We start from the raw sequence: 23,890 nt of genomic DNA on the forward strand, positions 1-23,890 counted from the left end.
CTGTATTCTTGCAGTCGGAGCGCCCAGCGCGCAAGGCGGCCACAAGGGTCACGAAGATTTACAAGCCAACGCAATGAGTGGTGGTCGGTGACAACTGTGAAGGGGCGTCCATACAGGTAAGAGCGAAACCGCTGAACCGCAAATATTACCGCGAGGCATTCTTGCTCCGTGACAGTGTAATTCTGCTCAGGCCTACTTAAGGATCGACTTGCATATGCGATCACGTGTTCCCGGTCACCATGGCGTTGAACTAGGACGGCACCAATACCTATGCCACTGGCATCCGTATGGAGCTCCGTCGGAGCTGAAGGATTGAAGTGTTGAAGAACAGGCCGTGACGTCAGCAGAAACTTCAACTGACGAAAAGAAGAGTCGCACTCCGGAGTCCACTCAAAGGGGATATCCTTTCGTAGCAGACATGTCAGCGGATACGCGACATCAGCGAATTTAGGAATAAAGCGGCGGAAATAGGAACAAAGCCCCAGAAAACTACGGAGCTCCTTGACAGAGCGTGGTGCACTGAACGCTTCAACGGCTGCTGTCTTCTGGGGATCAGGGCGGATGCCGTCCTTATTGACGAGATGTCCAAGCACAAGGGTTTGGCGGTCTCCGAAGTGGCATTTCTTGGAGTTTAAAACTAGGCCAGCGTTCCTGATGCAGTTCAGGACAATATTCAGACGCGAGTTGTGTTCGTTGAAGGTGCGGCCAAAGATGACGACGTCGTCGAGGTAACACATGCAGATGTTCCACTTTAAGCCGCGCAGAATATTGTCCATAAATCTCTCGAATGTTGCCGGAGCGTTGCACAGTCCGAATGGCATCACATTAACTTCGAAGAGCCCGTCAGAGGTTACGAAAGCAGTCTTTTCCTTGTCCTCAGGATGCATCGGAATTTGCCAGTAGCCGGATCGTAAGTCTACTGAGGAAAAGTAAGAGGCGGAATGAAGGCAGTCTATTGCGTCATCAATACGTGGGAGTGGGTACACGTCCTTTTTTGTTACAGCATTCAGCTGGCGATAGTCGACGCAAAATCTCCAAGATCCATCTTTCTTTTTAACAAGAATCACTGGAGCTGCCCACGGACTCGCTGACTCTTGTATGACTCCCTTTTTGATCATTTCGTGCACTTGTTCGTTGATAATCTGACGCTCTGATGGTGAAACGCGATATGGCTTTTGTCTAATCGGATTTTCCGAACCCGTGTTGATGGTATGGCGTGTTCGAGACGCGGGAATTGCAGGCATTTTGTCCTTCTGCGCAAAGTCGAATACCGAAATGTGCTTCGAAAGCACACCCACTAACGTTCGGCGTTCACTTGTGCTGAGCGATTTATTTACCATCGCCAAAAGGGCCGTTTCCGAACTGTGGCCATCAGGTTCTTCCGGCACTTCTATAAGTTCAGCCACTGATAAGGACGCGTGTTCCCTGATGAAGGCTAATTTCAAGCCGTTTGGTAGTATAACGGGCTCCTGAGAACAGTTTACGGTCCATAAGCCAGCGCATCCGCCTTTGATCGACACTACACAATGTGGCACCAACACATTCTTCTTCACACAGTTAATGTGCAGCGGTTCTACGGTAGCATCGAAGCTGTCGGAATTGGCGCCGCAACAGGCAACGGGAACACAAACGGTAGTAGATGCAGGTACGACCGTATCACCACAAACACACAATGTAGTTTCGCGATCTACAGGGTTCTCAAGGAGTCCTGACGGAATCTTACCACTTACGAATACCTTCCCTGTGCGGCAGTCGACAGTGGCACCACACTCCCGCAAGAAATCCATGCCGAGGATCACATCATGAGTCGACCGAGGAATAATTACAAACTCTGTGGGAATAACATGGCCTCCCAAAGACACGTCAGCACTACACACACCAATAGGTCGCATAGGCTCGCCACTTACTCCACAGAACTTTAAATATTCGTCCCATTTAAACAACACCTTTCGCCCTAACACGTCTTTAAAAGAGACACTCATGACCGAAATTGTTGCGCCTGTGTCCACCAGAGCCATCACAGGCACATTATCTACAAAAACGCGCACTTACATTATCTACAAAAACGCGCACTTTGTTTTTAAGCATCAACACAGGAGGTATTTCTGTCAGTAGCACATCTCCAGCGACCTCACCTCCATCGGCCGCGCTAGCTAGTTTTCCGGTGACGAAGGGGATGCGTTGCGACGTAGCGGTGAGGGAGAACGGGAAGCACGAGGACGCGGTGGGGGCGTCAAACTCCTGTCAGACGCTGGGGAGCGATTCCGGGAGCTGCACGGCCAATACTCGTAGCCAGACGATGCGTGGGCTGGCCACGGGACACCATGGGGCCGTTCGGAGGGCCGTGAAAACTCTGAAGGCTGGCCATACCACGTGTTCATACGCTGGTTACAAAACCGCGATATATGACCCGGGACACCGCAAGAGTAACACACCGGGGGAGGTCGAAACCTTGGTTGTTCGTCGATGAAGCGAATACTGTCATTTTCTCTTGTGTATTCAGTTGGTTCATGGCGGCTGTCATGACGATACATCGGGGGTCGAGAAGGCGTGCGCTGTGCGCGTCGGTCATAGCGTGGAGTCGGAGAGCGTGTTGTCATCCGAGACTGTGGGGCTGCGCTGTACTCTACGGCCGCTGTGCTAACCATCGGTTGCCAAGGGGCCGAACGTGGTGCAGTCATACCCTCACGCGACGTGTACATGACATGGTGGTCAGCTGTTGAACGCGACATCTCATCGCGGCGGGAAAGCTCCTTGCGGACAATCTGTCGGATGGTCGAAGGAAGGTCGAGGCAAGGGCTCGTATCCACACTGGCAACCGTCTTAACTTTTGCCAACCGACCAAACTTTGGCGTAATCCGACGCATCTTGAGCGTTTCAAAAGTTCGGCAATGCCGAATGACGTCGGACACAGAACCTAGGCTTTCTTTACCGATTAGAAAATTGTATACGTCCTCAGCCACTCCTTTCAGCAAATGTCCGACTTTATCTTCTTCTGACATGCGAGCACTGACCACCTTGCACAGCTTTAAAACTTCTATATACGTGGTGCATGTCTCACCTGGTAGCTGCGCCCGTTGCGACAATGTCTGCTCAGCACGCTTCTTTCTGGTGACTGAGTCCCCAAAACAGGCCTTGAGCTCTTCAACAAAAAGTTCCCACGTCGTAAGCGCCTCCTCGTGATTCTCGTACCACACGAGTGCGGTGTCGGTCAGGGAGAACACCACATTGGTGAGCTGAGTGGTTGAATCCCACCCGTTGGACTTGCTCACTCGTTTATAGTGAACGAGCCACTCGTCGGCATCTTCTCCCGCTTTTCCTCCGAAGGTGGGTGGAACTCGGTAGTACGGCACCGGACTGCTCGGCGCTGCCCTCGGAGCGGCTCCCTCTTCAGGCATGGCGAAGATGGTCACGGCAGATGGCGGGAGGCCGGCAAATCGACGGCTCCGACGAAGCTGCAGCAGTGACGGTTCCGTTGTTGTGAGCGCTTACCCCGCACCTCCACCACTTTGTTACGCGCAAAGGAGACCGTTTGTAAACCTTACAGATGAAGGGGACCGTTTATTTTAGGTCGCGAAGGTGAGCGCAAGAGCGGCTGGCTGGTTGATGCACTCAGCGTCGTCCTCTTTCTCTTTTCCAACCCGGGACCGCAAGCACGTTCACCGGTCCTCGTTTTCCTCACGTGCAACAATATTTAATTTAACAATTTAAATATTGGAACAACTATATTGCCACGGGTATGTGCCAGTGGGGACAAGGTTGAAGTAGCGCGGGCTTTTAGGTTAAGCGTGGAGATGAAAAAGATGTTGTTGGTTTTTCTTGGCAACTGATAAAGTGTCTTTGTTGGTGCTGCTCCGCGTCCTCGTTGATCCCACGTCATTACACTGGTGGAGGTGCGGGGTATTCTCCATCCTTCATGCTTGGCACCCCTTTGCGGAGCCAATGATCGAGCCCGGAATCGCCATTGCGCATCGAAACACCGGTCCACCGGTTCAGTCGCCGCCTACTAGGCCTAGCGCCCAAGTCCGGTCCCCTGCAAGAAACCTCAAGAAATCGTTCGCCCCCTGCAACTACCATGGCCACCGTGGCTCCAACGCAAGTAACCCTGCAGAACCCTATGGTTCCGGAGAGCTTTCATGGTGATGCCTTTGAAGACGTCCAAGATTGGCTTGATCAGTTCGAGCGCGTCGCCAAGTACAACCATGTGACCAGCTCGGCGGACAAACTTTCGAGTGTCTATTTCTATCTGAAGGACAATGCTCGTACGTGGTACGTCAACCGGGAGAGAAGCTTTGCCACCTGGGACGACTTCTGCACACAGCTGCTGGATACTTTTACAAGCATCGACAGGAGGGAAAATGCGCAGCGTCTCCTCGAAATCCGAATTCAAAAACCCAATGAGAGCGTTGCTATGTTCTCGGAAGATATGGCCCGTCTTTTCCGTAGAGCAGACCCTGACATGCCAGAGGAGCTAAAGCTACGGTATCTCTTGCGGGGAGTGAAAGAACAACTGTTTGCCGGCCTTGTGAGAAATCACAAAAAAGGCCACAGCCATTGAACGGGCCCTGCAGCAACGATACCGCCAGCATGACATGAGTAACTCGGCGGCGAACACTTGCGTTCTGGCTGCAAGTAACGACAAGCCTCTGCGTGAAATTATCCGAGAGGTTGTGTGAGAAGAGCTTCGGCAGCTCGGATTTGTGACTACGGGTACGGAACCGGCGCCAACGGTATCTTTTGTAGCTGATGTGGTCTGGGAAGAAGTCCGGCAAGCTTTTTCATCGCCAGACTGTGGTAACGCGCTGCGGCGCCTTACTTATGCGTAGGCTGTTCGCCATCCAGTCAACGCAACTTCGACGCTGTTGGCACCCACAACTAGACCATCACCTACGCTACAGAGTCAATATCGTCACCCCCGTCGACTCTACCGACCTCGCCGATCACGCCACCACAAACAATGTCGTATCTTCGACACACGCACGCCAATCCTTGGCTCCATGGAGAGTTGCCACCGAACTATCAGCGTGGGAAAACCGATTTGTGGCGCACCGTCGATCGCTGACCAGTGTGCTACCATTGTAGCGAAGCTGGACACGTCTATCGAGTTTGCCACAAATGGAACAACTATCGCGCCGCCCAATACCCAAGCTTTCCTGCCAACTACGCCTATTCTCCGTATGACGGTCGACGCGCCTACGATGCTCCTGTGAACGACCTGCCGCAAAATACGACGACTCCCCGATCACGTTCTCCTTCGCCATCACCTGCGCGCTACAGTTCACCGACTCGTCGCAGTTTTGCCGACGTCACTAGGGGCAGGTCTTCTAGCCCGCGACGGGAAAACTAGACGCAGCGACCTCCGGGGGTGAGGTTGCCAGTACTCGAAGTTCGCCATATCCCCCATTATTGACAAACGACGATGTAAAGACTCCGACGAATGCAACGACGAATACGGCGAAGACGGCGAATGCAGCGACAAATACGACGGACTCAACTACGAAAGACATAACTGACGTCATCAGTGCCGACCTCATCGTTCGCATTGACGGCCACCAAGTAGCCGCTCTTGTTGATACAGGCTCCCATTTTTCAATCATAAGCTAACAGCTCGTCGACAAACTAAGGAAGGTGAAGACGCCAGTGGCACCGACCCAACATAAGAGCCACCGGAGGTCAGTTGATAACACCTGTCGGGAAATGCACAGCCCGACTCTTAATCGCCGGTTCAACCTTCGACACCACCCTCGTCATTCTTTCTGAGTGTTGCAAGTAACTTATATTGGGGATGGATTTCCTGCGTGAGTATGGTGCCGTGATTAGCATCCACGACAGAAGCGTCACGTTTGCCACGAACTCGGATAATGTCACGCATGAGGAGCATCCACAACGTCGCTTACGTATAGCTGCAGACGACGTGATACTTTTGCCGCGGAGTTGCTCTCTCGTACCCGTGCACTGTGACAGCCTGCAGAATGGGACTGGAGTCGCTGAACACATCAATGCGCTAGCACTGAATTGCGGCATATCCATTGCCAGAGCACTTATTAATGTAATCGACGGAAGCGCGCAACTCTTGCTGACGAATTTTAGTAAGGAGCGTCGACACGTCGTGAGAGTCACTGCTGTCGCTTATTTCGACGAAGTAATACCGATAGAAGACTGCCACTTAGCTCAGGAGGCGACATCTACGATCCCCACAGCTGCGCCTATTGTAGACGTTCGCTCGACGTTAATGGCCGTTGAGCGAGACCGTCTTCTTGAGCTCATCAACCAGTACCAGGGCTGTTTCTCATCTGCGTCAAGAGTTGGTCAAACGCCACTTACCAAACATTGCATCATTACTGATGTCGACGCCCGACCTATTCGACAAAACCCTTATCGCGTGGCCCCAAAGGAACACGAGGCAATCCAAAGACAAGTGAAGACGATGCTGGAAGATGGCGTTATTCGACCATCTAATAGTCCTTGGGCGTCACCTGTAGTTTTAGTGAAAAAGAAGGACGGTAGCCTGCGCTTCTGCGTAGACTATCGGAAGCTCAATCAGGTCACAAAGAAGGACGTTTATCCACTGCCACGTATTGATGATTCCGTGGACAGGTTGCAAAACGCGTGCTACTTTTCCTCAATGGACTTGAAAAGCGTTTATTGGCAGATCGAAGTGGATGAGAGAGACCGTGAGAAAACCGCCTTTGTGACGCCTGACGTGATTGTCTTTTCCGCAATGTTTCACGAACACTTACGAAGGCTGAAAACTGTTTTTGAAGCAATACGATCTGCCGGTCTCACGTTGAAGCCTGAAAAGTGCCATTTTGGTTTTCAAGAGCTCCAGTTCCTCGGTCACGTCGTCAGTAACCAAGGAGTCCGACCTGATCCGGATAAAATTGCTGCCGTCACTAATTTCCCGACCCCATCAGACAAAAAGGCCGTGCAACGTTTTCTGGGACTATGTGCATATTACTGGCGATTTATTGCGAATTTCTCACGCATCGCGTGGCCGTTAACACCGCTCACCAGAGAAGATACCCCTTTCACTTGGGGTTAAGACCAGCAGCGGGCATTTCACGAGCTCCGACAACGTATGCAAGCGCCTCCCGTGCTTGCACACTTCGATGAAGACGCCCCAACGATATTGCACACAGACGCTAGTAATGTCGGTCTAGGGGCGGTGCTCATACAATGGCAGGACGACAGCGAAAAGGTGATCGCTTACGCTAGCAGGACACTGTCCCGAGCGGAGGCTAACTACTCTACCACTGAAAAAGAATGCCTCGCAATGGTATGGGCAGTTCTGAAATTTCATCCGTATTTGTACGGTCGGTCTTTCACCGTTATTATCACCATTCGCTCTGCTGGCTCATTAATTTGAAAGATCCTTCCGGCTGGATCGCACGTTGGAGTCTTCGACTCCAAGAGTTCGACTTTACTGTCGCATACAAGTCAGGAAAACGGCACGCAGACGCCGACTACCTTTATCGGTCTCCTGTTGAGACAGCAGCACAAGACGATGATGACACGGTCTTTCTGGGACTCGTGGACACTGCTGATCTTTCACGCCAGCAACGGGATGACATTGAATTGCTGCCGTTGATTGATTACCTGGAAGGACGAACCAACAGCGTGCCGAGGCTATTTACAAGAGGGCTGGCGTCATACTGCTTGCGCCGCAACGTACTCTACAAGAACTTCTCCCCTAGCGGCAGCCACTACTTACTCGTTGTTCCCTCATCGCTTCGACGTGAAATCTTACACGCCTGCTGCAGCAACGAACCGACCGCTGGGCACTTGGGCTACACTCGCACATTGGCACGGATTCGGCAGAATTACTACTGGCCGAGACTTGCTGCGGTCGTTAAGCATTATGTTCAGACATGTCTGGATTGCCAGCACCACAAATCGCCTTCCGTCTAGCCAGCCGTCCTTCTGCACCCTGTTCAAGTACCTGCCACACCATTTGCACAAGTAGGCATGGATTTTCTGGGCCCCTTCCCAACGTCTACTACCAGCAACAGGTGGATAATCGTCGCCACGGATTATCTCACTAGATATGCCGAGACAAGTGCTCGGCATATTGTCTGTGCATGGATGTTCTCAGCAGAAATTTTTTTAAATGTTGAAGTCGGGGAAACACTACACGGCTGTAAGGTTAAACCTTATGTCCCGACGTGGGAGCTGCCTGCGTCAACCTAAGGGTTGATTTTCAAGACCTGAATAAAGTTCATCATACCATACCATACCATAGTGAGGAAACACGGATGAGGTAGCTGCCGCTGGTGCTTCTAATGCGCTTGTGTGAATGTGCATTGCTATTGTCAGGATTTGCCAAAATAAAGCGAAAGTTTGAATTAAAGTCCGTGCACGTCCGCGCCGACAATGTTGCCGTAAACTTTTACCCATAACCCAAGTGAGAAGGTAGAGGCAACGCCAAAGAATCCTTAAATTATGTGGGTAACAGAACTCCGCTAATGACACTTTATTGGCGGGGGGGCAGGGAGGGTAGGCTACAGATTGCCGGGGGGGGTCTCTTCCCCCCTGAGAAAACTCAGGGGGGAAGAGACCCCCCATAGTCGGTGCCTATGATCTTGGCCGTGGCCTGCAGAGGCAATGCTTCAAGCAGGAGTTCATACGTGCGAACTTCCAACGTGATGCGATGACTGCGGAACTTGTTCTCAGCTTGTATGAACCATAACGTGGGATTGGCAAGCCGTAGCTGCGGTAGTGTTATGGTGGCTGTAGCTCCGATCACACCCATAGAAGGTACCTGACTGGTTGCAGAGGTAGTAGGAGCGCTGTTCAAGTCGTCTGGAGTCTCACGTTGAACCATTGAAGGTTGTGTTCGTAGTCCAGGTCATGAGCAACTGTGGAACAGTTAAGAACACTGGGGATTTATTTGTAGTTCCCTTCACCTGATCTAGTCCATCATTTCACCTCCTTCATCTCATGCAGCCATCCCCCACTACTCGCTCATGTCTAAGCCAGCAATGTGCCAGAAGAAGAAGAAAAGTTAGACACAGTATTACAGGTGTAAGTTAAGGATACAAGGTGTCCCAGCTAAATCTAACCAATGTTTTAAAAACGACAGAGTGTGCTAGGGGGCTGAAACCAACTCGGTGGTGTTGAGAATTGCGTGGCCTAGTCTGCAGTATTTTTTTTTTTCATTTTGCCAAGTCAATTAGTATAACTCCTTAGCTAACTTTTTAAATATTGGCTTCACCAAAAAAGTGCCAATACGAAAGTTGTAGATCACATTTAAAAATGGCTGACTGAGGTGTTTGCAAGTAAGTACCATTGATGGAGCTTCTTGTACTTGTCATACCGTTGACCGTATAGTCACTTAGTGCAAAAAATGAAGAAGGGACGGTGTCAAGGGGAGCGCCAAACTTTCGACTGTTTATTCATTTCTTGCAATTATTCAATTGCATTTCCTTCCATCTGTCTGATGGGAGCAAAAAACGTGGCTGCGATAATGAGCATGTCATGCTTCATATGAAATGTGCCACAGGAATCGTTTACGAGATTCCTCTTTCTTGTGGCTTGACTTACGTTGGCCAGACGGGAAGGTGCATAAGTGTGTGAGGGAACACGTACTGTCTTTAAAAGGTAAAGATGGAGTAGATTTGCCATCCCACTGCAGTTCACATGAGTGCGAGCCACGACTAGATAAGGTGCAGATTCTGGGTAAAAGCAAGGACGCCACGGCATGCTCGAGGCCTTTCATATTAAGGCACGTGGACCATTATGTATCAGTGATACGTCACTTTCTCTCTTGCAAGCAGAAAAAAATATTTTTAGATAAATGGTTGTGGTTTGCGCGATGCACGTATGATGTTTTTTCTCTATGCTGAGCATGTCTGCGCATATATATTTTTTGAAAAAAAAAATTAATAAACAGTCAAAAGTTTGGCGCTCCCCTTGACCGTTTTTTGTGCTATACCATGGTTTTTTGTGCTATGCGACCATATGGTCAACGGTATGACATGAACCTACTAGCTCAGTAACAAGTTTTATTATGCTTGTACTTGCCTTTAAAGTGAGCCTACGAAATACAAAAACAAGCACGGGATAATTCCGCTATTTCAGCACTACCAGACGACCGATCAAGAAACAAAATCCGCTTGTCTGTCCGGGGTGGGCTTGGCGTTTCCGGTGGCCGTAAGATATGCCCCAGCAACTCTCGCTAGTAAGATGTGATTGTGAATGAATATAAGAACATAACAATTGCATTTCCTTCCCAATTAAACAGTTCTGCGATCCACATTTACTCAAGCCGGAGCTTTTCTATTTTCTTTATTTTGTTGCCTTGTGTGTTCGGGCTTCATTCCACAAGTGCAGTGAATATGTTTATGCCACGTCACGAAGTGCAGCGCAGCTTCATCACCGCTGCTCGCTCTGTGCGCCCTATCATAATGTGGAACGCGAGTGAGCCTCGAAAGATGGCATGCAGACAATGTTATTTCCTGATCGGTCGTCTGGGGTACAGAAATAGTCGTGTTATCACGCGGTTGTTTTTGTATTTCACGGGCTTTCTTTAAGGGCAAGTACAAGAAGCTCCATCAATGGTACTTATACCGCTGTCACATGGGCACCCGCAAACTCCTTTTAACTCCGTCATCTTTACGTCAAGGGAATTGTGCTCCGTGTCACACGATCTCCCTTGCGCCAAGGAAGTTAAATGGAGATTTTATTGAAGGGAGTTCGGCAATGACCATTACGGCATTGCAGCTGGATGGAGTACTCTTGTTCCCCGATAGCTACAGCCGCGATAAAAGCCGCGCTAATAAAATCGTTGTAACTGGCTCACTTACAAATTTTAGCATTATTTGTTTTTTCTTAGGTTATACGCCAGGTAATGGGAGTTCTTAAATTGTTCGTAACGACATCAGCGCCTGTACCCTCTACACCAATGATTTGCCATGCCGCATGGCAAGAGTGCAGTGTGGCCAGTATCACTTTCATCTTCGCTATGCTTGGAAAACAAAAGCCTTGCTGTAACATACAGCAAACATTCTCACTGCGATTTTATTAGATTATATAAAGCGTTAAAAAAACGACCTATAGATTACTTTAACGGCGACTGTATATGTGAACAGTTGCACGCGCTAGTAAGCGTAGCAGCGCTGTTTCTGTCCCATGTGGCGTCTGCCGAAAGCTAGCACTGTGTCGTGTAGCACAGCCGCAGCTCCATTGCTGTAAATGACCTTTAGAGAGTTTCATGCTCAACGCAATTCGCGGGTGCACGTGTGACAGGGGTATTAGTCGGCTATTTTTGAATGTGATCTACAACTTTCATATTGGCAGTTTCTTGCTGAAGCCAGTATTTAAGAGGTTAGGCAATTAGTTTATAATAAATAATTGACTTTGCAAAATGAAATACCGCAGACTAAGTCGTGCGATCCTCAACACCACTGAGTTCGTTTCAGCCCACTAGCACACTCCGTCATTTTTAAAACCTTCTTCTATGTATTCCCTCTTCCATGACCTTGTGCTTGCTGACTTCAGTGCCTACCTCTGCCAGTCTATAATCGGCAGAGACAGGCGCTCTGTGATCTAGTTCCAAGTTGCCAAGAGCTAGATTCAAGGGTTCTGTATTGCATTCTCATATTCGCGCAATAATGCGTTATATGTATTTTCCTGCTCAACTGTCTTCCGGAGCTGCTAGCGTACATTATCCCATCACTCTGCTTGACGTGGCCCAGTGTACTTGTGCATCTTATGCACCAATTAATGACATCACTAAGAAGGCTTCGAAATATGTGTAACTGTCCTAAACTATGGTCCACGTGTGCATGTGAACTACTTTTGGGAACACTTTCATAACTACACAGTATATTAGCAAAATTGCGCATAAGCCATCTGTAGACTTTTTCATAGTGCTCTAGTGGGCGCCATCATGCTTTATTATGTGGTAATACTTGCATTGGTTGCCTCAGCCTGTCTCTTCCGTCTCTGTTTACTATGGCAGTGCACAATGCAGGTGTGGCACATCAAGCCCCTGATCAGCAGCTGTTGTTGACATTAAATGAGGGTATGACACGAAGCGTTGGCTAATGTTTAAGAAAACATGTACTAAATGCTGCATATCCATCCTTCCGAGCTTATTACGGTTTGTTCATATGGTGTGAGCACCACTGTGCGATGTGGATGTGTGCACTAGAAAGCAGGGCTAAAGACTATTCGAAGACACAGTACTTTCCGCGCTTAAATTAAATCTGGATCACTGTTTTTATGCTCTCCATTTTTTTCTTTATTTTCCAATCAATTTGAAGCCACATCGCCATGTTTTTAAATCAGTAAAGTTTTTTAGTGCTATGTCATCTGATTACTTATTTTCTACCCAGTCATTTGCGAGTGTGCCTAGTTGTGGTAGATTAGTTTTACTGTGCTTCACACTTAAGACATAAACATTGTGAAGTTTTGTAGTATATGTAGCTTGTAGAAAAAATGTAATATCACTCGTCATTCGTTTACATTGTTGTTAATGATGAATAAGTCGGCTTCAAAGATTCATTTGTAACATGTAAACAACCCATTGGCCAGCATACTCACTGATGAGTGCATTTATTTCTAATGCGTGAGGAAATGAATGGGTTGGAGTACGGGTCTCAGCGAGTTTGAAAAAGTGGGGGAAACGTGAGTGAGTGGATGGATGAAAAACATACGTACTAATTTTCTATATCTAGCCACCATTATTTTCTTGGAACTTTGCCTGTGATCAAAAATAATCACAAATGTTGCACTACAGCAAAACCTTGATCCAATATAGGTAGTGGTTCGACATTTTAATGCAACAGTGTTAAGGGCCCTTGTCGTAGAAAATCTGGCGTCGTCCATGAGCAAAAATTTCCGTATATATTTAGGTATATGTATATGCCACACCATGCCTTGCTATATGACATGTGGTATATGCGGGTTATATTGCCACGCCATTCTATCTCTGAAGTTGCTCATACCTTGTCTTACATTCTTGTCAAAGTTATTCCTCGGAATTTTCAGAATGACAGGCCACAAACAAATGTCATGAAACAAAACACTGACAGCACATGCCTTTTATGTTAAATCTTCTGACATTGAAATATTAAAAGTGTGAAAAATAACAGAAACCTGCAAATGATGTTATTCTTTTGGTGTGGCTGTTCACTACCTCTGGGATCGAAGAGGCTGTGTTTCTACCAGAAAGCTCGCCTTTGTGCATAGTGTTCGCCGCAAGCGTTTTCCGCTAAACATTACGGTTACCTAAGCTGCAGTTGCCGGGAAGTGTGAGAAGCTGTCAGGGATCTTTGAATGCTATTGCGTTCCACTCTTAAAGGCAAAGCTTAAGCGTCCTCCAAGTTTTTACAGCAAACTGTCTATTGCTAGGATCCCAGGATGTTTATCACGTCCGTCAACAGAAAACTATCATCAATTGCTCATACCCCCATAAGCAAGCAAAAAATGCAATGGCTCATAGCCCCGTAAGGCAGAGGCTACAAGCACTCGACAAAGTGAAGTGAACAGTGCATACATTCTTTGGAATCACACATACAATATACTGAACAGCATGTTGAAAACCATTCGCATCATTGGGTCATCCCCCGTAAGCAAGCAAAAAATGCAATGGCTCATAGCCCCGTAAGGCAGAGGCTACAAGCACTCGACAAAGTGAAGCAAACAGTGCATACATTCTTTGGAATCACACATACAATATACTGAACAGCATGTTGAAACCTATCTGCATCAGTGGGTCATACCCCCGTAAGCAAGCAAAAAATGCAATGGCTCATACCCCCGTAAGGCAGAGGCTACAAGCACTCGGCAAAGTGAAGTGAACAGTGCATGCATTCTTTGGAATCATGCATACAACATACAGAACAGCATACATTTCAATAAAGAACAAGCTCAAAACAAGCATCCTAACTACATAATTGATAAGGTGCTCATGACAGCAATGCAAAGCATGTGGCGCTCCCTGCATATGTTTACCGGTAAAGATTACTGTTGCGCAAGCTGCCTCGGCGACACCAGCCTTCGACGTCGGGTGTGACGTCCCTAGCCTTTCATATATGAAATAACAAGCCTAGCAACCGATTTCAATGTTACAGCACCGCTATGGACGGCAGCATTGTGTCAAAATTACCATTACTCCCATTCGTACCGTTACTCTAAAATAGCACTATTACCATTACTTTAAAGCCATATAGTATTGCATACCCCCCTCAGAAGTTGTGGTGGTTTTCAACAGCTTCGCTGGACATCCGCTTTTGCAAAGCTGGGATGGCGAGTTTTATTTTGAGGTTGTGGCACAAAGAAACAAAAATGAAGAAAACATAATAGAACGTTCATCCAGTCAAGCAGAGCGAGCATTTAAAATCATTCACATGTGGTACATCTTTTTTCTATGCTTCTTAATTGTGCTGCATAACGAAGAAGCAGCCTTACTAACGTATGTACAAATATAAGCAAATGAGTACAGACCCCAGGCTTGCCCAAAAAACAATGTATTCATAGTTCGGATGCATTAACTGAGATCGACATGTGCAATTGGAAAGTTCACAATGCCTAGTTTCAACTGCAGTTTTCCAATTCAAGTTACATCCATAGGCAAAGCAAGAAAGTTGGCTTTATTGCAGAATCCCTTGTCTAATGTACTGTTGCTCAGGGGAGTGCATACAGCACATTTAACAAATCACTGTTAGCACATTTATATATCTTGACCTTAGACTAAGGATTCAAATGATTAGTGCTGCACTTTTATGGTGCACCAACATTATTAATCTACACCTGTGTGTCAATTATGTGTCTGAGGTTGTGGCACAAAGAAAAAAAATGAAGAAAACATAATAGAACGTTCATCCAGTCAAGCAGAGCTAGCATTTAAAATCTTTCACATGTGGTACATCTTTTTCTATGCTTCTTAATTGTGCTGCATAACGAAGAAGCAGCCTTACTAACGTATGTACAAATATACAAAATACAATGGTCATATGATAAAGTGCATTTTAATGCCATGGCAAAGCAGCTCTCATTTATTAATAATTCGTCGAAGGGAAGAACGTTTTGAACAGTGGTCGTGCGGGAGTGCACGACAACTCTTCAGTGCGCAAATGAATGCACAGTGCAATTTGGTTTGAGGCAGGAAAGGACATGAATCAAATAATGGGGGAATTAACATCCGAAAGCAAGATGCTAGCTTAACAGAGGCCCTTGGGGGATCTCTGCATTCATCTCGTCCACTTGGTGTTCTTTAACGTGCACCTAAATCTAAGTTCAAGAGTGTTTTTTCACTCCAGGCCCTATCAGAACGGGGCTGTCGCGATTGGGAATGGAATTGCTGCTGAGGCAACGCTGCTGGTCTTGAGGCAAGGAAGCAACTGGCTGGGCGAGCAAGAGGCTACTCATCTCTAGGGAGCAAACTAGTCGGTGGGAACAACAAATGTCTGTTACTGGAGACACCTTTGTTACTCCCGCTTTGTAACCGCTATCGCCGGAAACGCGAAAAAAGCACCCGATTCCCGCCGGGATCGAACCCGCGCCAACTGTGTGGGAGCCGGATACTCTACCACTGAGCCATGCAAGCGCTTGCTATCGTGCTGCGGAAATACCCTTAATACAAGCACACAGGGGGAGACGACTCGAGCCTCTGCCAGTATGGTGGCGCCATCTAGGTAAGATGCCTGCAAACGCAGCGTCCGCAGGTGCAGACGACGATATGCGATTCAGATGAGGCACGCAATCAACGTGCTCCCGATCTGCCGAGCCTCTGCCAATGTGGTGGCGCCATCTAGTTAAGGTGCCTGCAGACGCGGCGCACCCGACATGTAAGTTGCAGTTGTAAGGCTTGATCAGGCTCAGCAGACTGCTGTGCAGAGAGCATTACAAGCCTCAGCTCGCCGTCGACGCCAGGCGGACAGTTCAGATGGTTCTCGTCAAAACAAGGTGAACAGACTGGCGCGAAGACCCTGTTGTGCGTGGTGCCCAAATTGGAGCTACTCTTGAGCCGCTCCACCAGCTTATGCTGTGACTGTGCTGCGCAGGCCTGTGACTTTTTATCACTACTTCACGTCTTTTTACCTTACTCAACAAAGCCCTTTATGTTTAGTTGTTGGCCTGCCTTCTGCAGTAGCAAATATGTTGAATAGTTTGGATGTCACGTGTTAGCTTTGTGAAACTGTCGCTTTGCGGTGGTCAAGTTGCAGAGATTATGCTCGTGTGCTTTACTGGTAGCAGCTTATATGAACTGAGTCCATATGTGCCGCGTCTGGCCTCCGAGCTGGCAGTGGCATGTGCCAATTCTCAACAAGCTCGTCTGCACAATTACAGAACACACACGCAAAAACAAGCTTGTGTGCTGCCATAGGTAGGACATAGGTTGTACAAAGTATGCGCTTGAGGAAGAGTGAGCCGTTTCGATTGACTGTGCGTGACTCCGGGTTGCTAAGAGTCCTGGTTTTTGAGTAGATATCATGCTGAAGTGTTCACCGAGCAAAAGGCTATTACTTATACTTTTCCAACTGCTGCTGGCTTAAGCTGCAAGTTTTTATTGTTTTTCTGGATAGCCCAATTTGTTGGACATTGCAAGAAAAATTGTGTTGAGAAACAGGTTGCTGTGGTCTGGTGTTTATTTTTTTAGTAGTCATGGAATTCTCACTCCAAAAGTTAAAAAAGAAGGACCTGGAAAAGTTGGGTTTTTGAAAAAGGAATTTGCTAGACAAGTTCTTTTTATTTTTGTCTTGTGTTATCACTTCTTGCTTAAGTTTTGTGATGTCTCAAGAGATGAGTCACCATTAATTTTTGTGCTTTTCTTGACTAGCAACTTTTGAGCTGGTTGTGTTGAAAATAATATGGCCACATGTTAAGCTTTTGGCAATACTAAATTGCATGAAGCAGAATGCATAGTATAATTGCGCCCAGTGGCTGTACTTCGTCTGCCTGTTGCTGTATGATTGAGTAACTTTCAACTAATATTTCCCACTCGACAGAATTGCCATCCAGCAACAGGATGTAGAAAGGTTTTCAGAGAGCCCTTCACCATACAATTGAGCTGGATATGGTCATCTCATTACTTGTCAGTGACAGGCACTTGGAGATCAAGTCATTCATGAAAAACCACTACCTTAAAATAACACACCTGTTTGACCTGTGGCACATTGCAAAAGGCAAATTGTCATTTGCTGTCAATGTAACGAAAGCTATACATTTAAATCTGGCCCCTTTTCTAATTTGCTTAGAAGAGAAAATTGCTGCTCTTGCATGAGCGAAGCAGCATGAAATTGTGTTGGGATGGAGGAAATCTCCTATCCAGCAATTTTATTGGTGCATATTGAACGGTAACGGGGATGTGAAGTTTCTGGCAAGGCGACTCTCAATCCTTCATCACATGGTAAATGTTCACGAGTACCTAAACACGCTGCATCCTTTTTGATTTGAAAGACCAATGCTGTACCTTGACTTGTTGCTTGAAGGTAGTGGTGTGAAGCATCCTTTAAAGTGCAGGTTTTAGGCGCCCATTCCTGTGGCAAGCGTCGGGGTAACTGAGTGAAAGAGTGCAGTGGGGGATGAAAGACGCAAGGAGGAAAGCAAAGGAGGATTGTGCAGCAGAACCATGAGGTGGAAAGCACAGGTGGAGGGCATGGCGAAAGCATGAGAAAAAAAGCAGTGCTGCGCAAGACGGGGAACGACCGCGACAAGATGGACCGCGACAAGATGGCACCAGAGTAGCGCGCATTGTCTGGGAGGTCTGTCTAAAGGAGCTGCTGCGAATCGCGCCCATGTGTCATCCATGCACTGGCTCTCACAATCTCCAGATTAGCGAGGCAGTTGCGCCACACTGTGATCCGTTTGCTACGTGATGCACGAAACATTGTCTGCGCCAGCCAATATATCGTGAAATGAAAACATTTATAGAGCTGTGCTCAAATTTCTCATTAGGAAGTGTCATAATTGTTGGTGATTTAACAATAAATAATAATTTAATAAATTGTTTTTGTGGTAATATGGCAGGTGGCCTTCAGTTTTTTTGGTACCTCTTCCATAACACAGGTGTGATTTGTGGTGTAATGTTACTGGCATTTACAGATGGTAGACTGTGCATGAGCTACATAACTATTCTTTTTTTCTGCATTTCTGTAAAGTAGTGGTGTAAATGCCATTTTGCTTTTAGAATAAGTTATTCCAATGGCTGAGGTCAATTCTGGGAGCGGGGTATCTTCTGCAGAACCTGCCATGGGTGCATCAAACAGCACCAAGTTCCTTCTTATTCACTTTGCTCCAATGGGTAGCAGATTCACCTATGAAGGAATGCTGGCAAGGTAACACTTATTATGAAATTAACAGTTTGAAGATAGGTCAAAGAGGGAAAGAAATAGACACAGCATATAGCGCATTTCTTACCCTCTGTGTTCCATCTTTGTGCTGTTTTTTCACTATAAGTCATGTACCAAATAGCCAAAATGAACACAATCCTAACTTAACACTAGCCGTTAATACCTGCGCATAGTGCAAACTGAGTGCAAGGCCATGAGTGGTGCTCTCTAACACTCCCAGGGTCAGAGCTTGTACACGTTCACAAATACCCAAGAAAGTGGATGGAAGAACAGCTGTCGCCATAGCTCAATTCGTTGAGCATCACGCACGTAATGTGGAAGGTGTGGGTTTAGCTCTCACTGGTGGCAATTTTTCCTCCTATGCTTTCCTTGGCTTCATTCAGTTGTGTCTAAAGAAAGTCTATCCCCTTGGTTCTTTTTCTTCAAGTTCAATGCAGATAACATTGTGAAAAGAGGCTGTGCGTGAAAATACGGTTTAAAATGCTGCAGCTAGGGTCACATTATCACTTCTAAACCAGAAACTTCTGTATGATCATGCTTGCATGATCAGAAATGTAGTCCTTATTCATGTGTTCTACTACAAGTAGAATAGTTTAAATGCATTTCATGCCATGTTTTATATTTTGATTGAAGGGTGAAGGTACTGGCTGCTTAGTGCATTGGAAGAAAGTTAAAGATCTCGAGAAATGCTGGACAGAAAGACTAGACTATAATGCATGTGTTTAGTCTGGTCTTTATCGCTTTCTTCTTTCACAGCTTTTTGAACTTAGGTATTGTGCCCTCAGTAACAGATCAGTCCACAAGGTTTATTTATGAGTTTATTTTGTGGTTCCGTTCATTGCAGAACACAAATTGCTGCTCTCCACTACAACGAAAATAACAGCAGAGCTATACTGACCTATGTGAATGGGACTCAGCAAGTTTGCCAGCGCTGTTCTTGAGGGGAAGGAAGTGGACTGTGGCGCCAGTGAAACAAAGCAAGATACTGTAAGTAGTGTCATAATTTGATGTTTACAATTTAAATAGATACACAAAAGGTGCGCTAGTGTTGAACACTGCTTGAGGTTTGTGCTTAATGAAAGCTATGTTTATGGAGTGAAAAGTTATGGTGGAATTTTATTGGCGAAGTCAGTGCAACTTTTCTGCTCTTTTTGAAGACAGAGTTAGGGTGCGAGTCACGTGCTCCTATCGGAGATTGAGAGTGGATTTCCAGCCATGGCCCACTCTGAGGAGCAGTCGGAGCTGCTCCGTTTAAAACATATGGATTGGACTAGAGCTCTGCGTGACGCATTTCCTTTATGCTTGCTTTTTCATTCTTTTACTGTTCACTGTGCTTGGTGGTGCCGTGGTAGTCGTGGCTTTCATGGTAATGGCAGACGCCATGAACAAATTGTCACAGTGCTAGCATTGCTTTTTCTGCTCGATAGTGACAGCTCCGACTTGGATATCTCAAGTTCTGATACGTATGATGAATCGGATGCAGTGACGCTGATTATGAGTGGGCATTCAGGTGAAACTGAATGTTTCACCTGCACTGGCAGCAAACGGCACAAGCAGATGACCACATTCTGCATACAGTAGAGCACTACCACTCTCGCGCTTTGCTCCGGTGGTATGGGTTGTGTTCCAATTAAAAAGGCAATGCTGTACGCCAGAAAGGGTTGTTGCTCGAGGAGCAGGTTGGCTGCTCCCCAATCTGGCATTGGAATTCACCGTTAGGGATGTACGGACATCTATACGATTTTTCTTGCTGTCATTTTTCGTGATTGAGCTACGGTTAGCTTCCTGCATATTGACTGCTTATATCATTCATGCCAAAATTTGCATACAGCCTGAGTCCAATGCACCCTATATTCAGTACTTGTAGGAGGCCTTGTTTGAATGTAGTACTTCAGAGGCTGAAACAAGACGTTCAGATAAATCAGTGCATTGCAAGTGGGAGCAGTGCTGCAATTAGTAGTGCCATAAGTGTCAGTGAGTAGCAGTGGAGCAATGAGTAGTGTCACCACGAAAATTGCCATATCACATTGATTCTACAGCTCATATGCTAGAAGTGTCGCTTAGTGTTTTCAGGCACACATCAATTGGTAGAATTGCAGTGAGTGACACAGCCAAGTGAGTTTTGTTAAAGGGGGATGGTTAACAAAATCTACTAAAAGTGCAATTTCTTAATTTTCACGCCAAAATATGCCAGCATCTATGGGAAATGTTTGCACCAAGTGGGCATCCTCCGGGAGGTACTTAAAAGTGGCGGCAAACATGCCCCTCTCCTGTAACCCCGGTGGCTTGGTATGCAAGTTTGGGTAACTTGCTGTGGCATTTGCTTTTGTTATTCTTGATTTTTAAATGTATGTCCTAACTTGTAAAATCGATTAGAATTATAATGTTTGTAGTTCGTTCAACGTTTTCAGTAGTCCAGTATAAGCCCTAAAGGTGTCATAATAGCCATGACAGTTCCCGTGCAAACCCTTCATTTGGTGTAGGTGCCCAAAAACCATGTTTCTTGGAGCATCCATAGTAAGCCACTGTTTAGGATGCAATTGGTTACTACAGTGATGGAAGCAGTGCCAAAAGGACCCTTGGTGTTGCACCAGGTGTTGCAGTGCTGTGCCAAGAAGGTTGGGCTATGATAGAAAATAATTGCGAAGACTACGCACCAGGAGTGTTTTAGGTCAATGTGTTGGAAATTAAAATTTTCCATCACTTTTGCTGACTAAGGAAGCATTTTCTGTAGAACCGCTGTGCTTTCCAAATAGATTTTCTTGTAAATTGTTCCTGAATTCTTGCTGCACCTACTGAACCAAGGGAAATGTACTATACAGTGGCCAAAGCTACACTTATTCTTTTGGTTGAGAACAAAGCCCAGTGCAATAAAACTACCAGAAAATTTTGGAGCTCTTTGCCTGCAGAAAAATTTGAAGAAATGTTCCTTCAAGAAAGAAACATACTAAAAAAATTAATATTTTCAGAAATATTTAGTATATTTTACCAAATTTGCCACACTACTTAGAAGACATTTTTACAGAGTCTAAAAATGTTCAAATACTTTGCTTTAAAATGGGCAAAGTTAGAGGCCATAGTAGCTGAGTACCTCGGTCCTCTATCCATCCCCCCTTAAGTACAGCTCTGACACATTATTGTTTCAGGGCAGTGGCGCACCGACGGGGGGGAAGGGGGGGGGGATTCGGGGGTTGTAACCCCCCCCTGAGGCCGACTTAACCCCCCCTTTTGTTTAACCCATTTTCTTTCCTTACACATTTGAGTGCTGCAACTAAGATGTAAGACACGCAATCGTCTGCACACTCGCAAAAAGCACACTTTTTTGACAATTTCCCGTGAAGAAATCGAAATTAGTGCTGTTTAGATGTTATTGGCAAACTGTCAACCCCCCCCCCCCCCCCCCCCGGCAGAGATCCTGGGTGCGCTACTGTTTCAGGGTGTGTGTCCATCCTCATCAGCAATTTCTTGGATTGCATCGAGAGAAATGGCCATCCTTCTCTGCAGGTGATAAAGATTATGCACAATGACATCGTGACACTCTTTCCACCAAGTATGCCACAAAGCCAATCGAACAAGAAGCACTGTTCACCTTCCATGCCACAGCATTGAAAGGTCAAGAAAGTGCATCGATGTGCAGCAATGCCGTAAGGTTTGTAAAAAAAGAATAAAAAACAGCCCCGTCAGTGTGTCTGCTTTTGTGAGCTGAGTGCATGCGGTACTGATTCTGCTATGTGCCAAGGTCCGCACACCTCTCTGAAGTTCTTGAATACCCTTAAATTTAAATATATATATATTGTCACGCTGCACGGCGCAGCCAAAGGAAGAGGAAGTAAAAGTGTGCGCGAGGAGCTGGCCACTGCATGTTGGGCTTGGATGACCATCCTGTCCCTTGTGCTACGCCAACCATCCATCATTCTTGTAAATAAATCCATCCCATCCGTTACAATTTGGTGGAAGGTGCTGGGTTCATCACACTGGACGACCAAGCTCTACTAACTACCCCTTCGACACAGCAAACGGTTGGCCGGGCTACCACCGGGAGACGTCGACATGAGCGATTCGGACGGAGGCGACGTTCGCGAAGAAATCGCGGCAGACTGCATTCGCCCTAGGCAAGCCGGTTACTGGACACCTCATCCAGAAGCACGCACATTCTCAGGCAAAGCGAATGAGGACGTCGAGGAGTGGTTGAGACACTATGAGAGGGTGAGCCGCCACAATGAATGGAGCACGGCTGCGCAGCTCCCTAACGTTCTTTTTCCTTACGGGAACTGCCCTCATGTGGTTCGACAATAATGAGGGCTCGCTCACAACTTGGGGCAGCTTCGTCGAAGAGATAAAGAAATGCTTTGGCGATTCGCTTTCGAAAAAGAAAAAGGCTGAGCAGACACTTTCACGACGAGCGCAGTTACCGGGAGAAACGTGTACCACCTATATTGAAGAAATCATGAAGCTTTGCGGAATTGTGAACGCAAACATGTCGGACGAGGACAAGGTTGGACACCTACTCAAAGGAATTGCTGAAGATGTGTACAATTTTTTTATCTCTAAGGAAGACCTCACTACCCCGTCCGACTTTAGGCGTCACTGTCGTACATTCGAGGCTCTGAAGACACGCCGCATTCTTCCGAAGTTTGGTCGGCTGGACAACGTGACCAACATAGCAAGTGTGGACGTATCTGCCTTTAACGACCTGGCTGCTTTGGTACGGCAAGTTATTAGAGATGAACTGGCTCATTTTAAGGCCCAGATGCCAACCGCGTGTGCCACCAATGCTTCGTTGATGAGCGCTACTTGGAGGCGCCGGCGGCCTGGCCGCGACCTGCCTGCGGTGACTGCCCCGTTTCTGACAACGCCCATGCCCAGAGCACCATGATCCAGCCACAAGCAACGAGTTTTGAACGTCGGCATGACAGACAGCCTCGACGTGGGTCGTCTCCCGTCTACAATGCACCTTGGAGGTTTGTACCCAACATCAATGAAAATCGCAGCCTACCTGTGTGCTACAGCTGCGGGGCTCAGAGACACATCGTGAGGTATTGCCGACGTCGCCCACAGCGTGCTCCGCGAGATCGCGCATATCCGCCTCGCATGCAAGACGCTACATCCTGGCAACCATTTGTCCCTTTCTGCCAGCCACATCGAGACTACACGTACATGCCAAGGAATGACTCCCCCGTGTCCGACCGCAGCCCGACTCCGCCGCCGCTTGCCTACGCCGCCCCAACTGGGAAACTAGCTGGTGCGACCGATGGAGGTGAGGTCGCGGGACGGTCACTTTTTCAAATGCCTCCGTCTGTCGTCATGGTAAAGAACAAAGTGTGTGTTTGTGTCAATGGTGCTAATACTGTGGCTTTAGTAGATACTGGTGCTTCTGTGTCTGTGATGGGTCTTGCGTTCAAGAATCGCCTTGGACCGAAAGTGATGTTTGCTTGGGATGGAAATACCACGTTTCGTGGAGTTGGCGGTGAACTGTTACGTCCTGTGGGAGTATGTTCCGTCGTGATAACCGTTAATGGAAAGGCATTTCGAACCGAATTTATTGTACTAGCACGCGCCACGCATGACATAATTCTTGGTATTGACTTTTTACG

The 23,890-nt window shown here is 47.0% G+C and overlaps 1 protein-coding gene across 2 annotated transcripts in view; it reads left to right on the forward strand.

Moving 5' to 3' along the window:
• The window catches only part of LOC119437109 (THAP domain-containing protein 2), a 51,711-nt gene extending 29,732 nt beyond the window's left edge, over positions 1-21,979 (forward strand). For both annotated transcript variants that reach the window (XR_007464848.1, XR_007464849.1), the window contains 2 exons: positions 19,141-19,283; positions 21,733-21,979. The gene's annotated coding sequence lies outside the window, so the exon portion shown is untranslated. The remainder of the gene's footprint in view (positions 1-19,140; positions 19,284-21,732) is intronic.
• Positions 21,980-23,890: the final 1,911 nt, after the last annotated feature.

The sequence above is a fragment of the Dermacentor silvarum genome, chromosome 1 (genome assembly GCF_013339745.2).
Source record: "Dermacentor silvarum isolate Dsil-2018 chromosome 1, BIME_Dsil_1.4, whole genome shotgun sequence".
Lineage (NCBI taxonomy): Eukaryota > Metazoa > Arthropoda > Arachnida > Ixodida > Ixodidae > Dermacentor > Dermacentor silvarum.